Source organism: Triticum dicoccoides, chromosome 5A (assembly GCF_002162155.2).
Source record: "Triticum dicoccoides isolate Atlit2015 ecotype Zavitan chromosome 5A, WEW_v2.0, whole genome shotgun sequence".
Classification (NCBI taxonomy): Eukaryota; Viridiplantae; Streptophyta; class Magnoliopsida; order Poales; family Poaceae; genus Triticum; species Triticum dicoccoides.
Window position 1 is genome coordinate 384514646 of NC_041388.1, and position 16442 is coordinate 384531087.

The following is a 16442-nucleotide window of genomic DNA, read 5'->3' on the forward strand; positions in this document are numbered from 1 at the left end:
TTTCGGCGTTCATCATCGTATGTGAGGCATTCCTCTGCATCCCTCCCCACTTCGGCCTATGGCTCAAGGTCTTCAATGTGAAGCCAAAAGTGGTGGACGGTCAACATGTGGAGTGCGGCAGTGGAATGGTGAGCAAGCTTCCCAACGTCACTTGGCCTAAAGGCACCTTCGTGGAGACCATGAAGGGGTGGCAGCAGGGGTGGTTCTACATCACAGAACCCCGTGACTCCACATGGGCCGCTCCTCCTGAGTTCAAGTCCGGGCCTCCACTGCGGCTGACATCCTGGCTCAACAAGGGCCACGACTGGGCGTCACCCGACGAGGTGACGATGCTGCAGAAGCGCATCAAGAGTATGGTAGACAAGAATACCAGACTTGCCAGCGTGATCCAGGTAATGCTCTTTCACCGGATTCTCCCCTGCCAAGACCGGACCCAGCGCATGTGGGAGTTCGACCCAGTCGGTCCCCGGACCCTACGGTGATTCTTCGGCATGGAGCACGAAGACATGTGGAAGCTACTATTCAAGACCCAAAAGACGTGGCCAGAAACGACCGAGGATCTCGGCCTCAATTGTACTCATGCATAGTCTCCCATAAGTTTTTATGATAACTTTATTATTTGCAAATCCAATGTGCTTACTAAGCTTACCATTCTTCCCACAATCTGGACGAAGAAGGCGGAGCGGATCCACTGTCTGGCCGCGCTACCCGAAGACCCAGCCATCCCCCTGTTAATGAGGATGCTGGTTCCGGTGCCATATCAGGCGCCGGAAAAGCGTGCCAAGAAGAAGGGCAAGGAGGCCAAAAGTGGCCTCCACTGTAAAGGTGCTTCGGACGTAGTGTCCTAAGACACCGAGACCCACTCCTCCCCTGACGAAGATGAAGGGGAGGAGGAAGAGAGTAAATCTCCCCTTAAGGGGGGAAAGAAGAAAAGGGGGGCTTCCGCGGATCTAGAGGCGGAGGCGTCCAAGAAAGGGAGAATCTCCCTCACGGACGACTCTGAATGGGACGCTAATGAATGGCGCCCCAGGCCGAAGCCCCTAGCCAGATCGTAAGTACCCCCAAAGGCACTTGTACTTATATATCTATCCGGCTTTCTGCTTTGTGATATTAATATACTGCAGTACGTGCTGCAGCCCGGCATGCGTCCTCCCCTAGCAATTCTCATCTACGGGGAATTCGCTGGACCGGAACATGATGGACAGCGGGTCGCCTCCGTCGGCCTCCTCCCCCAAAGCTACGGATGATGCCGAAGTGTTATCTCGAAGGACCCTTCCGGGTCAGGGGGAAGTGCAGGGAGCTGCCACGGTGGCGCTAGAGGGTGATATCCCTGCTATCAAAAACATGGGGGAATCGACCCCCATGGAGACTGACGACGGGGGCCATGCCCAATTCGGCCCCCGACCAAATATTATTCCGGAGACCAATACGGCTCCGGGATCAGGTGGGCAACCTCCTTCGAAAGAAGGGGGTGCACAAATCCCACCGACGACCTCTATCAATCCGGAGGCGCCGGATACTCTTGTGGAAGCAGTTCAGAGTGCCACCATTGTAGAAGAACATAGTACCCTAATGGGTACAGTGGTTGAAAGGGTTCGGTCCGCCAAAAGCGGATTGAATGAGGCCTATACTAGCCTTCTGACAGGCTTTGAGGTATGTAATATAATACCTTTTGGCTATATGAAAAAAGTGTCTGTGTACAGATAGTAGCCCCTGAGACTCTGTTTTGGTATTCACAAGGAAAGGCGGAACAGAGGATCTAATGACTCAATCAGGAGATTAACACACATATCTATTTGAACCAAACATGCTGCGATGCTGGCATCAGCTACCCATGCCACCGAAGCATCTGAGCTGAGGCGGAAGTTAGCGGAAAAGCAAGGTACGTGATACCGAAAATGCTTCTGAAGTAATATCAGCAATAATTTGCCATCTGAATGAGTCTTATAACTTTGCTCATAGCTGCCGCACCTGAGGTCGATACCCTCAAGAGCGCGCTGGGCGAGGCCAAGAAAGAGGCGGAGGAGGAACAAGCCGCCCACCTAAGACATGAGTCAAGGGTGGAGGAAGTCCAGCAAGAGCTCAAGGATGCTATAAGCAAATGTGAATCCTTAGAGACAAGATTTTGGATCAAAATCCGAACTTGCTAAGACCCTCCAAAGTGCTCAGGAGGCCCGGGATGAAGCCCAAAACACCTGCCAGGAGATCCACGAGGCGAAGCAAATTGTGGCTGGTAAGGCCTTTAACATGCATAGAAAATTTGTGAGGAAAACATACATCTTACTGACCTGGATTTGGTGTTCTCCAGGAGCATTTGTGGACCTGCCCCGGAGTGTTGTCTGGAACCCTTTCCGGTGACCCGATACGTACCCGGTACCCCCAAAACACTTTCGGTGTCCGAATACTATTGTCCTATATATGAATCTTTATCTCTCGACCATTTCAAGACTCCTCATCATGTATGTGATCTCATCGGGGACTCCGAACAACATTCGGTCACCAAATCACATAACTCATATAATACAAATCATGATCAAACGTTAAGCGTGCGGACCCTACGGGTTCGAGAACTATGTAGACATGACCGAGACACCTCTCTGGTCAATAACCAATAGCGGAACTTGGGTTCTCATATTGGTTCCTACATATTCTATGAAGATCTTTATCGGTCAAACCGTAATGACAACATACGTTATTCCCTTTGTCATCGGTATATTACTTGCCCGAGATTCGATCATCAGTATCTTCATACCTAGTTCAATCTCGTTACCGGCTAATACATCTTCCCGTAACTAACTCATTAGTCACATTGCTTGCAAGGCTTATTATGATGTGCATTACTGAGAGGGCCCAGAGATACCTCTCCGATACTCGGAGTGACAAATCCTAATATCGATCTATGCCAACCCAACAAACACCTTTGGAGATACCTATAGAGCATCTATATAATCACCCAGTTACGTTGTGATGTTTGATAGCACACAAGGTATTCCTCTGGTATCCGGGAGTTGCATAATCTCATAGTCAAAGGAATATGTATAAGTCATGAAGAAAGCAATATCAATAAAACTTAACGATCATTATGCTAAGCTAACAGATGGGTCTTGTCCATCACATCATTCTCCTAATGATGTGTTCTCGTTCATCAAATGACAACACATGCCTATGTTTAGGAAACTTAACCATCTTTGATTAACGAGCTAGTCTAGTAGAGGCTTACTAGGGACATTGTGTTTTGTCTATGTATCCACACATGTATCAAGTTTCTGGTTAAAATAATTCTAGCATGAATAATAAACATTTATCATGATATAAGGAAATATAAATAACAACTTTATTATTGCCTCTAGGGCATATTTCCTTCAGTCTCCCACTTGCACTAGAGTCAATAATCTAGTTCACATCGCCATGTGATTTAACACCAATAGTTCACATCTTTATGTGATTAACACCTATAGTTCACATCGCTATGTGACCAACACCCAAAGGGTTTGCTAGAGTCAATTATCTAGTTCACATTGCTATGTGATTAACACCCAAAGAGTACTAAGGTGTGATCATGTTTTATTTGTGTGAGAAGTTTAGTCAATGGGTCTGCCATATTCAGACCGTATGTATTTTGCAAATTTATATGTCCACAATGCTCTGCACGGAGCTACTCTAGCTAACTGCTCCCACTTTCAATATGTATCCAGATTGAGACTCAGAGTCATCCGGATCAGTGTCAAAGCTTGCATTGACGTAACTCCTTGCGATGAACTCTTTGGCACCTCCATAACCGAGAAACATTTCCTTAGTCCTCTTTAGGTACCTAAGGATAGTTTTGACCGTTGTCCAGTGATCTACTCCTGGATCACTATTGTACCCCCTTGCCAAACTCATGGTAAGGTACACTATAGGTCTGGTATACAGCATGGCATACTTTATAGAACCTATGCCTGAGGCATAGGGAATGACTTTCATTCTCTCTCTATCTTCTGCCTTGGTCGGGTTTTGAGTCTTACTCAACTTCATACCTTACAACTCAGGCAAGAACTCCTTCTTTGTCTGATCCATTTTGAACTCCTTCAAAATCTTATCAAGGTATGTACTCATCGAAAGTCTTATCAAGCATCTTAATCTATCTCTATAGATCTTGATGCCCAATATGTAAGAAGCTTCAGCGAGGTATTTCTTTGAAAAACTCCATTCAAACACTCCTTTATGCTTTCCAGAAAATTCTACATCATTTCCGATCAACAATATGTCATTCACATATACTTATCAAAAAGCTTGTAGTGCTCCCACTCACTTTCTTGCAAATACAGGCTTCACCGCAAGCCTGTATAAAACTATATGCTTTGATCAACACATCAAAGTGTATATTCCAACTCCGAGATGCTTGCATCGGTTCCATAGATAGATCGCTGGAGCTTGCACACTTTGTTAGTACCTTTAGGATTGACAAAACCTTTGGTTGCATCATATACAGCTCTTCTTTAAGAAATCCATTAAGGAATGCAGTTTTGACATCCATTTGCCAGATTTCATAAAATGCGGCAATTGCTAACATGATTCGGACATACTTAAGCATCGCTATGAGTGAGAAAATATCATCGTAGTCAACACCTTGAACTTGTCGAAAACATTTTTGCGACAATTTGAGCTTTGTAGATAGTAACACTACCATCATCGTCCATCTTCATCTTGAAGATCCATTTATTCTCAATGGCTTGCCAATCATCTGGCAAGTCCACCAAAGTCCACACTTTGTTCTCATACATGGATCCTATCTCAGAATTCATGGCCTCATCAAGCCATTTTGCGGAACCTGGGCTCATCATCACTTCCTCATAGTTTGTAGGTTTGTCATGGTCTAGTAACATGACTTCCAGAACAGGATTACTGCACCACTTTGGTGCAGAACGTGCTCTGGTTGATCTACGATGTTCGGTAGTAACTTGATCTAAAGTTTCATGATCATTATCATTAGACTCCTCTCTTGTTGGTGTAGGCATCATGGAAATGGTTTTCCGTGATGAGCAACTTTCCAATTCGAGAGAAGGTACAGTTACCTCATCAAGTTCTAGTTTCCTCCCACTCACTTCTTTCAAGAGAAACTCCTTCTTTAGAAAGGATCCATTCTTAGTAACAAAGATCTTGCCTTCGGATCTGTGACAGAAGGTATACCCAACAGTTTCTTTTGGGTATCCTATGAAGATGCACTTCTCCGATTTTGGTTCGAGCTTATCAGGTTGAAACTTTTTCACATAAACATCGCAACCCCAAAATTTAAGAAACGACAACTTAGGTTTCTTGCGAAACCACAGTTCATACGGTGTCGTCTCAACGGATTTAGATGGTGCCCCTTTTTAACGTGAATGCAGCTGTCTCTAATGCATAAGCCCAAAATGATAGTGGTAAATCGATAAGAGACATCGTTGAATGCACCATATCTAATAAAGTATGGTTACGATGTTCGGGCACACCATTACGATGTGGTGTTCCAGGTGGCGTGAGTTGTGAAACTATTCCACATTGTTTTAAATGAAGGCCAAACTTGTAACTCAAATATTCGCATCCACGATTAGATCATAGAAACTTTATTTTCCTGTTACAATGATTCTCCACTTCACTATGAAATTCTTTGAACTTTTCAAAAGTTTCAGACTTGTGTTTCATTTAGTAGATATACCCATATCTGCTTAAATCATCTGTGAAAGTCAGAAAATAACGATACCCGCCGCGAGCCTCAACACTCATTGGACCGCATACATCGGTACGTATTATTTCCAATAAGTCAGTGGCTCGCTTCATTGTTCTAGAGAACAGAGTATTTGTCATCTTTCCCATGAGGCATGGTTCGCAAGCATCAAATGATTCATAATCAAGTGATTCCAAAAGTCCATCCGCATGGAGTTTCTTCGTGAACTTTACACCAATATGACCTAAACGGAAGTGCCACAAATATGTTGCACTATCATTATCAACTTTACATCTTTTGGCATCAATATTATCAATATGTGTATAACCACAATCGAGATTCAATGAACCATTCACATTGGGTGTATGACCATTGGAGGTTTTATTCATGTAAACGGAACAACAATTATTCTCTGACTTAAATGAATAATTATATTGCAATAAACATGATCCAATCATATTCATGCTCAACGCAAACACCAAATAACATTTATTTAGGTTCAACATTAATACGAAAGGTAGAGGGAGTATGCGATGGTGATCTTATCAACCTTGGAGTCACTTCCAACACACATCGTTACCTCGTCCTCAACTAGTCTCTGTTCATTTTGTAACTCCTATATCGATTTACTAATCTTAGAAACTGAAGTGGTATCAAATACCCAGGGGTTACTATGATCACTAGTAAATTACACATTAATAACATGTATATCAAATATACCTTTGTTTACTTTGCCATCCTTCTTATCCGCCAAATACTTGGGGCAGTTCCGTTTCCAGTGACCAGTCCCTTTGTAGTAGAAGCACTCAGTTTCAGGCTTTGGTCCATCTTTGGGCTTCTTCCTGGGAGTGACAACTTGCTTGCCATTCTTCTTGAAGTTCCCTTTCTTTCCCTTTGCCTTTTTTCTTGAAACTAGTGGTCTTGTTAACCATCAACACTTGATGCTCTTTCTTTATTTCTACCTTCACCAGTTTCAGCACCGCGAAGAGCTCGGGAATCGTTTTCATTATACCTTGAATATTATAGTTCATCACGAAGTTCTAGTAACTTGGTGATAGTGACTAGAGAATGCTACCTCTTGAGCACTACGTTGGTTTTCCCTTGAAGAGGAAAGGGTGATGCAGCAAAGTAGCGTTAGTATTTCCCTCAATTTTGAGAACCAAGGTATCAATCTGGTAGGAGGCCACCCGCAAGTCCCTCGTACCTACACAAACAAATAAGAACCTCGCAATCAACGTGATAAAGGGGTTGTCAATCCCTTCATGGTCACTTACGAGAGTGGGATCTGATAGAGATGATAAGATAATTTTTTTGGTAATTTTATGATAAAGATTAAAAGTAAATATTGCAAAATAAAAGGTAATAGAAATAACTTGTTGACGGAAGATTAATATGATGGAGAATAGACCCGGGTGCCATAGGTTTCACTAGTGGCTTCTCTCAAGATAGCATAAGTATTACGATGGGTGAACAAATTACTGTCGAGCAATTGATAGAAAAGCGAATAATTATGAGAATATCTAGGCATGATCATGTATATAGGCATCACGTCCGTGACAAGTAGACCGACTCCTGCCTGCATCTACTACTATTACTCCACACATCGACCGCTATCCAGCATGCATCTAGAGTATTAAGTTCATAAGAACAGAGTAACGCATTAGGTAAGATGACATGATGTACAGGGATAAACTCAAGCAATATGAAATAAACCCCATCTTTTTATCCTCGATGGAAACAATACAATACGTGTCGTTTCCCTTTCTGTCACTGGGATCAAGCACCACAAGATTGAACCCAAAGCTAAGCACTTCTCCCATTACAAGAAAGATCAATCTAGTAGGCCAAACCAAACTGATAATTCGAAGAGACTTGCAAAGATAACCAATCATGCATAAAAGATTTCAGAGAAGAATCAAATATTGTTCATAGATAGAATTGATCATAAACCCACAATTCATCGGATCTCGACAAACACACCGCAAAAAGAGTTACATCGAATAGATCTCCAAGAAGATCGAGGAGAACTTTGTATTGAGATTCAAAGACAGAGAAGAAACCATCTAGCTAATAACTATGGACCCGAAGGTCTGAAGTAAACTACTCACACATCATCGGAGGGGCCATGGAGTTGATGTAGAGGCCCTCCGTGATCGATGCCCCCTCCGGCGGAGCTCCGGAAAAGGCCCCAAGATGGGATCTCTTGGGTACAGAAGGTTGCGGAGGTGGAAATAGGGTTCCGTGGTGCTCCTGGATGTTTTCAGGGTATATGAGTATATATAGGAGGAAGAAGTAGGTCGGTTGAGCCATGAGGGGCCCACGAGGGGGAGGGCGCGCCCAGGGGGGTAGGCGCGCCCCCCTGCCTCGTGGACTCCTTGTTTGTTTCTTGACGTACACTCCAAGTCCTATGGATCACGTTTGTTCCAAAAATCACGTTCCCGAAGGTTTCATTCCGTTTGATATTCCTTTTCTGCGAAACACTGAAATAGGCAAAAAAATAGCAATTTGCACTGGGCCTTGGGATAATAGGTTAGTCCCAAAAATAATATAAAAGTGTAAAATAAAGCCCATTAACATCCAAAACAGATAATATAATAGCATGGAACAATCAAAAATTATAGATACGCTGGAGATGTATCATGCATCCCTAAGCTTAATTCCTGCTCGTCCTTGAGTAGGTAAATGATAAAAACAGAAATTTTGATGTGGAATGCTACCTAGCATAAATCTCAATGTAATTCTCTTATTGTGGCATGAATATTCAGATCCGAAAGATTCAAGACAAAAGTCTAATATTGACATAAAAATAATAGTACTTCAAGCATACTAACTAAGCAATTATGTCTTCTCAAAATAACATGGCAAAAGAATGTTCATCCCTACAAAATCATATAGTTTGGTCTTGCTCCGTTTTCGTCACACAAGAATGCTCTCATCATGCACAACCCCGACGACAAGCCAAGCAATTGTTTCACACTTTAGTAATCTCAAACTTTTTTCAACTTTCACGCAATACATGAGCGCGAGCCATGGATATAGCACTATGGGTGGAATAGAATATGATGATGGGGGTTATGTGGAGAAGACAAAAAAGTCTCACATCGACACGGCTAATCAATGGGCTAGGGAGATGCCCATCTATTGATGTCAATGCAAGGAGTAGGGATTGCCATGCAACGGATGCACTAGAGCTATAAATGTATGAAAGCTCAACAAAAGAAACTAAGTGGGTGTGCATCCAACTTGCTTGCTCACGAAGACCTAGGGCATTTGAGCAAGCCCATTGTTGGAATATACAAGCCAAGTTCTATAATGACAAATTCCCACTAGTATATGAAAGTGACAAAACAAGAGATTCTCTACCATAAAGATCATGGTGCTACTTTGAAGCACAAGTGTGGAAAAAAAGGATAGTAGCATTGCCCCTTTTTATATATTTTTTTTGGGGGGGGGGGGCTTCCTTTTTAATTTGGCCTTTCTCTTTTTTTATCTGGGATAATGCTCTATTAATGATGATCATCACACTTCTATTTATTTACAACTTAATGGTTACAACTCGATACTAGAATAAAGTATGACTCTATATGAATGCCCTACGGTGGTGTACCGGGAAGGGCAATGAATCAATAGTGACATGTATGAAAAATTATGAATGGTGGCTTTGCCACAAATACGATGTCAACTACATGATCATGCAAGGCAATATGACAATGATGATGTGTGTCATGATAAATGGAACGGTGGAAAGTTGCATGGCAATATATCTCGGAATGGCTATGGAAATGCCATAATAGGTAGGTATGGTGGCTGTTTTGTGGAAGATATAAGGAGGTTTATGTGTGATAGAGCATATCATATCACGGGGTTTGGATGCACCGGCGAAGTTTGCACCAACTCTCAAGATGAGAAAGGGCAATGCATGGTACCGAAGAGGCTAGCAATGATGGAAGGGCGAGAGTGCGTATAATCCATGGACTCAACATTAGTCATAAAGAACTCACATACTTATTGCAAAAATCTACAAGTCATCAAAAACAAAGCATTACACGCATTATCCTAGGGGGATAGATTGGTAGGAAAAGACCATCGCTCGTTCCCCACCACCACTCATAAGGAAGACAATCAAATAACACCTCATGTTTCAAATTTGTTACACAACGGTCACCATATATGCATGCTACGGGACTTGCAAACTTCAACGGAAGTATTTCTCAAATTCACAACTACTCAACTAGCACACTCTAATATTACCACCTTTATATCTCAAAACAATTATCAAGTATCAAACTTCTCCTAGTACTCAATGCACTTTTTATGAAAGTTTTTATTATACCGATCTTGGATGCCTATCATATTAGGACTAAATTCATAACCAAAGCAAATTACCATGATGTTCTAAGGGACTCTCAAAATAATATAAGTGAAGCATGAGAGATCAATAATTTCTATAAAATACAACCACCACCGTGCTCTAAAAGATATAAGCGAAGCACTAGAGCAAAATTATCTAGCTCAGAAGGTATAAGTGAAGCACATAGAGTATTCTAATAAATTCCGATTCATGTGTGTCTCTCCCAAAAGGTGTGTACATGAAGGATGATTGTGGTGAACTAAAAATCAAAGACTCAAATCATACAAGACGCTCCAAGCAAAACACATATCATGTGGTGAATAAAAATATAGCTCCAAGTAAAGTTACTGATGGACTAAGACGAAAGAGGGGATGCCTTCCGGGGCATCCCCAAGCTTAGGATTTTGGTTGTCCTTGTATTTTACCTTAGGGTGACTTGGGCATCCCCAAGCTTAGGCTCTTGCCTCTCCTTGTTCCATAATCCATCAAATCTTTACCCAAACTTGAAAACTTCACAACACAAAACTTAAAAGAAAATCTCGTGAGCTCTGTTAGTAAAAGAAGACAAACCACCACTTCAAGGTACTGTAATTAACTCATTATTTATTTTTATTGTTGTTAAACCTACTGTATTCCAACTTTTCTATGGTTCATAAACTCTATTACTAGCCATAGATTCATCAAAATAAGCAAACAACACACGAAAAACAGTATCTGTCAAAAACAGAACAGTCTGTAGTAATCTGTAGGTTTCGAATACTTCTGGAACCCAAAAAATTCTAAACTAAATTTCTTGAAGTGAGGAATTTATCTATTAATCATCTGCAAAAATAATTAACTAAATATCACTCTCCAGTAAAAAAATTCAACAAATCTCGTGAGCGCTAAAGTTTCTGTTTTTTACAGCAAGATCGCAAAGGCTTTCCCCAAGTCTTCCCAAAGGTTCTACTTGGCACAAACACTAATTAAAAGCATAAAAACACATCTAAACAGAGTCTAGATGTATTATTTATTAATAAACAGAACCAAAAAGCAAGGAACAAAAATAAAATCGGGTTGCCTCCCAACAAGCGCTATCGTTTAACGCCCCTAGCTAGGCATAAAAGCAAGGATAGATCTAGGTATTGTCATCTTTGGTTTTAATTTTCTTAGCGGAGTCATGCTCGAATCCGGGAGGTTCCTTACGCTTCCCTTCATATTTGAAATTTTTTAGATCTAAAGAATCCAACTGCTTATTGCAAAGGGTAATTAACATATTCATGTGGTGAAGATTTCCGCTGACACTCTTGAGAGGTTCAAGAGATTTTTGTAAAAATTTTGTTACTTCACAAATCTTCTCAAAAACTTGTGTCTCTTCCTGGGTATTATGTGACCCCTTTTGTGGAGGTAGTGCTCCCACTATTCCCTCTATGATTTCATGAGAAATACTAGGATCAATTTTGATAAAATTCCCTTTGGCAACGCAATCCAAGAGTTGTCTATGCGACATATTCAGCCCAACATAAAAATTGTGAAGTTAAATTCTAAAATTCACCTCTAGGGTGCAATTACGATAAGATTACATCATCCTAAACCAAGCATCTTTTAAATTTTCTCCTTGTCTTTGCTTGAAGTGAAGAACTTCAAACTCGGGAGACAAAGGGGCAGATAAAGGACTAGCCATAACGACGAAGCAAGCAACCTAACACACAAGCAAACAAGAAACAAGCAACAAGAGGTGAACTGGAAAAGAGAAGGGGAACAGAAAAAGAGGGCGAATAAAACTGCAAGGGTGAAGTGGGGGAGAGGAAAACGAGAGGCAAATGTCAAATAATGTAATGCGAGGGATAAGAGTTTGTGATGGGTACTTGGTATGTCTTGACTTGTGCGTAGATATCCCCGGCAATGGCGCCAAAAGTCCTTCTTGCTACCTCTTGAGCACTGTGTTGGTTTTCCCTTGAAGAGGAAAGGGTGATGCAGCAAAGTAGCGTAAGTATTTCCCTCAGTTTTTGAGAACCAAGGTATCAATCCAGTAGGAGGCCACACGCAAGTCCCTCGTAACTAAACAAACAAATAAGAACCTCGCAACCAACGCGATAAAGGGGTTGTCAATCCCTTCATGGTCACTTACGAGAGTGAGATCTGATAGAGATGATAAGATAATATTTTTGGTATTTTTATGATAAAGATTAAAAGTAAAGATTGCAAAATAAAAGGTAATAGAAATAGCTTGTTGACGGAAGATTCATATGATGGAGAATAGACCCGGGGGCCATAGGTTTCACTAGTGGATTCTCTCAAGATAGCATAAGTATTACAGTGGGTGAACAAATTACTGTCGAGCAATTGATAGAAAAGCGAATAATTATGAGAATATCTGGGCATGATCATGTATATAGGCATCACGTCCGTGACAAGTAGACCGACTCCTGCCTGCATCTACTACTATTACTTACTATTACGCCACATATCGACCGTTATCCAGCATGCATCTAGAGTATTAAGTTCATAAGAACAGAGTAACACATTAGGTAAGATGACATGATGTACAGCGATAAACTCAAGCAATATGAAATAAACCCCAACTTTTTATCCTCGATGGCAACAATACACTACATGTCGTTTCCCTTTCTGTCACTGGGATCAAGCACCGCAAGATTGAACCCAAAGCTAAGCACTTCTCCCATTGCAAGAAAGATCAACCTAGTAGGCCAAACCAAACTGATAATTTGAAGAGACTTGCAAAGGTAACCAATCATGCATAAAAGGTTTCAGAGAAGAATCAAATATTGTTCATAGATAGACTTGATCATAAACCCACAATTCATCGGATCTCGACAAACACACCGCAAAAAGAGTTACATCAAATAGATCTCCAAGAAGATCGAGGAGAACCTTGTATTGAGATTCAAAGAGAGAGAACAAGCCATCTAGCTAATAACTATGGACCCGAAGGACTGAAGTAAACTACTCACACATCATCGGAGGGGCCATGGAGTTGATGTAGAGGCCCTCCGTGATCGATGCCCCCTCCGGCGGAGCTCCGGAAAAGGCACCAAGATGGGATCTCTTGGGTACAGAAGGTTGCGGTGGTGGAAATAGGGTTCCGTGGTGCTCCTAGATGTTTTCAGGGTGTCGGTGTCAAAACCGGCGGATCTCGGGTAGGGGCTCACGAACTGTGCGTCTAGGCGGATGGTAACAGGATACGGGGGACACGATGTTTTTACCCAGGTTTGGGCCCTCTCGATGGAGGTAAAACCCTACTCCTACTTGATTGATCTTGATGATATGAGTATTACAAGAGTTGATCTACCACGAGATCGAAGAGGCTAAACCCTAGAAGCTAGCCTATGGTATGATTGTTGTCGTTGGTCCTACGGACTAAACCCTCCGGTTTATATAGACACCGGAGGGGGCTAGGGTTACATAGAGTCGGTTACAAGGAAGGAGATCTACATATCTGTATTGCCAAGCTTGCCTTCCATGCCAAGGAGAGTCCCATCCGGACACGGTACGAAGTCTTCAATCTTGTATCTTCATAGTCGAACAGTCCGGCCAAAGGATATAGTCCGGCTGTCCGGATACCCCCTAATCCAGGACTCCCTCAGTAGCCCCTGAACCAGGCTTCAATGACGATGAGTCCGGCACACAGATTGTCTTCGGCATTGCAAGGCAGGTTCCTCCTCTGAATACTTCATAGAAGATTTTGAACATGAGGATCATATCCGGCTCTGCAAAACAAGTTCCACATACCACCGTAGAGAGAATAATATTTCCATAAATCTAATCTGCTGACGTACCCCATAGTGCGACATCACACCACAGCCAGGTCTTTATTTGAATCGTTTTTTATAACCAATCTCAGCATGTTTCGCGAGGCGGTTTCCTTGGCACGTCTTGTTGAAGCAGAGAACCTGTCCCCTTTATTACGGGATTCTCATCAATACGGATGTGGGTAACCCAACCGTGCCTATTGGTAGGACTCCTAGATCTTAGGCAAGTCCCAAATGGCCACGAGGAGGACGCTTGATATTCACCCTCTTTATAAAGGGGACAAGGCTTTTTCTTTTTCTCTCTCGTGCTTAATCAAATCCTTCCCCCGCCTCGAGTTCTAACACCCAAAACTCAGGTCAGGTGCTTCGGACCTTCAACTATGTCCGCATCCAACCTTCAAGGTCGGTGGATGCCTTCCTCCGTCACGAAGGAGGACATCAAGAGGTTGAGAGAGGCCAGATATCTGATCGCCGAAATTTCGCATCGGCTGCCTGCCCGAGGGCAGGTCGTCCCTACTCCCGAACCCAACAAGAGAGTCGTGTTCGTCTCCCACTTCCTCCGAGGACTAGGCCTCGCTCTGGATCCCTTTGTTAGGGGTCTTATGTTCTGTTATGGGCTAGATTTTCACGATCTGGCCCCGGATTCCCTTCTTCACATCTCAACATTTTTTGTCGTATGTGAGGCTTTCCTCCGCGTTACCCCTCACTTCGGCCTGTGGCTCAAGACCTTCGATGTGAAGCCGAAGATGATCGAGGGGCAGCACGTAGCATGCGGAGGCGCTTTAATAAGCAAAATCGCTGACGCTCCATGGCCTGAGGGTTGCTTCCCAGAGGTGTCCGAATTGTGGCAGCGGGAGTGGTTCTACATCACAGCTCCCCGAAGTGCTAAGTGGGTAGCTGCCCCCACCTTTCGCTCAGGCCCCCCACCACAACTGATGTCATGGATCAGTAGGGGGCTGAGTTGGGGTCCAGCCAAGGACATGCCAATACTGCAAAGCGTATCCAGATCTCTTTGTGAGAGATTTCAGTCTGGTTATGGTAGTGCAAGTTATGCTAGTTCGTCAAGTCCAGCCTTGCAAACGCTAGCCCCTTCGCATGTGGGAATTCAACCTAGAAGGACTGCGAGCTATTCAACATTTCCTTGGCATGACGCATAAAGAGATGTACAAATTGTTCTTCAGACCACAAATAATGTGTCCGGACATCACTGAAGATGCAGGTCTGAGCTGCAATCGCCCGGATACCCAAGTATGTAGACCCGCACCCGAACACACTGTCCGTTTATTTATCGCAACGTTGTCCTAAAAAGCCTCTCTTTGACTAGGATTGGATAGCGAAGGCAAAGTTGATCAGGTGTCCGGCCCCCCTCCCTGAGATCTCACCAAATCCCGTGCTAACCAGGATGCTGGAGATCGCGCCTTATTAAGCGCCCTCAGGAGAAGATTTAGGGGGGAACAAGGAGGCTAGCGCCTCCACGAAGGAGGTTAGCCGGGGAGGAGGAACTGAAACTTCCTCTCCCCAGGGAAGGAAGAGAACCGCCTCTGAGGACCCGGAGACAATGGTCTCCAAACGGGGGAAGAAATCTCCGCCAAAGGGTTCTGCCCTGGGGGATACCCTGGCCGCACTATGCCCTCGAAGGGATCAGCCCTCCAACGAGCTGTAAGTAAAAGGGTACTTAATAATGAAAATATCTCGCTTTACTTCTGAGGAGAATAATCGAAGCATTTATCTTGCAGTTCGGATCTTAGCCCTTCTCAGCAGAGCTCGTCTTCAGGGGATCTTCTTCCGGAGATGATGGAGAGCGAAACGCCTCCCCCTGCCACACCGCCTCACGAGGCGGGCGACTCCGAGGTGTCGTCGCGGAGGGTTTCTCCTGATCTGGCAAGGCCAGAAGGTAATCCTATGGCCACCCGAAGTCCTCAGTATCCGGCTCTTGAAGAGAGCAATCAAAAGAGTCCGGCACCGTCTGGTGTGCGGCCGGACGTACTGAGGGATCTGCTAGAGCAAGCGGCTATCTCAGAAGAGCACCGCACGTTGATGGGTATGGTGATTGAAAGGATTTCGTCCGCCGAAAGCGGGTTGCATGAAGCCTTTATGAGTCTACTAACGGGTTTTGAGGTACACGAAATGATGTACATTGTTGACAGTACCGCACATTTTTAGATGTGCCCTGTGTAGATAGTAGCCCCTGAGACTCTGGTTGTCGTCGAAAACGGTGGCAAACAGAGGATCATAGTCCCAGGTAATAACCAGACCGCCTTTATGTGCAGGTGGTTGAAGCTCCGGTGGCTAGCCGGACCGATGGGTTTGCCGAACTAAGGCTGCAACTGGATGCGGCAGATGCCGACATCGTACTTGTTAACAAGCGGCTTGACGAGGCACAGGGTAGGTGATTTTTCTGGTGATTGTCACATAATAAGAGCAGCATGATGCCAGTATCTTTAATATGTTGTGACTGCAGATGGAGCTGCCACCGTGGAGACCCTTCGGGCGGAACTTGCCCGAGCCAAGGAGCAAGCAAGGAGTAGCAATGCGGCCGCTTTGAAGGCGGCCGAAGAGTTAAGGGTCGAATAGGCCGCGCATTGCGAGAGCAAAGAAAAAATAGCCAAGATGGTTGTGGAGTTAAAAGATGCTGCTGACCGTTACCAGCTTCTTG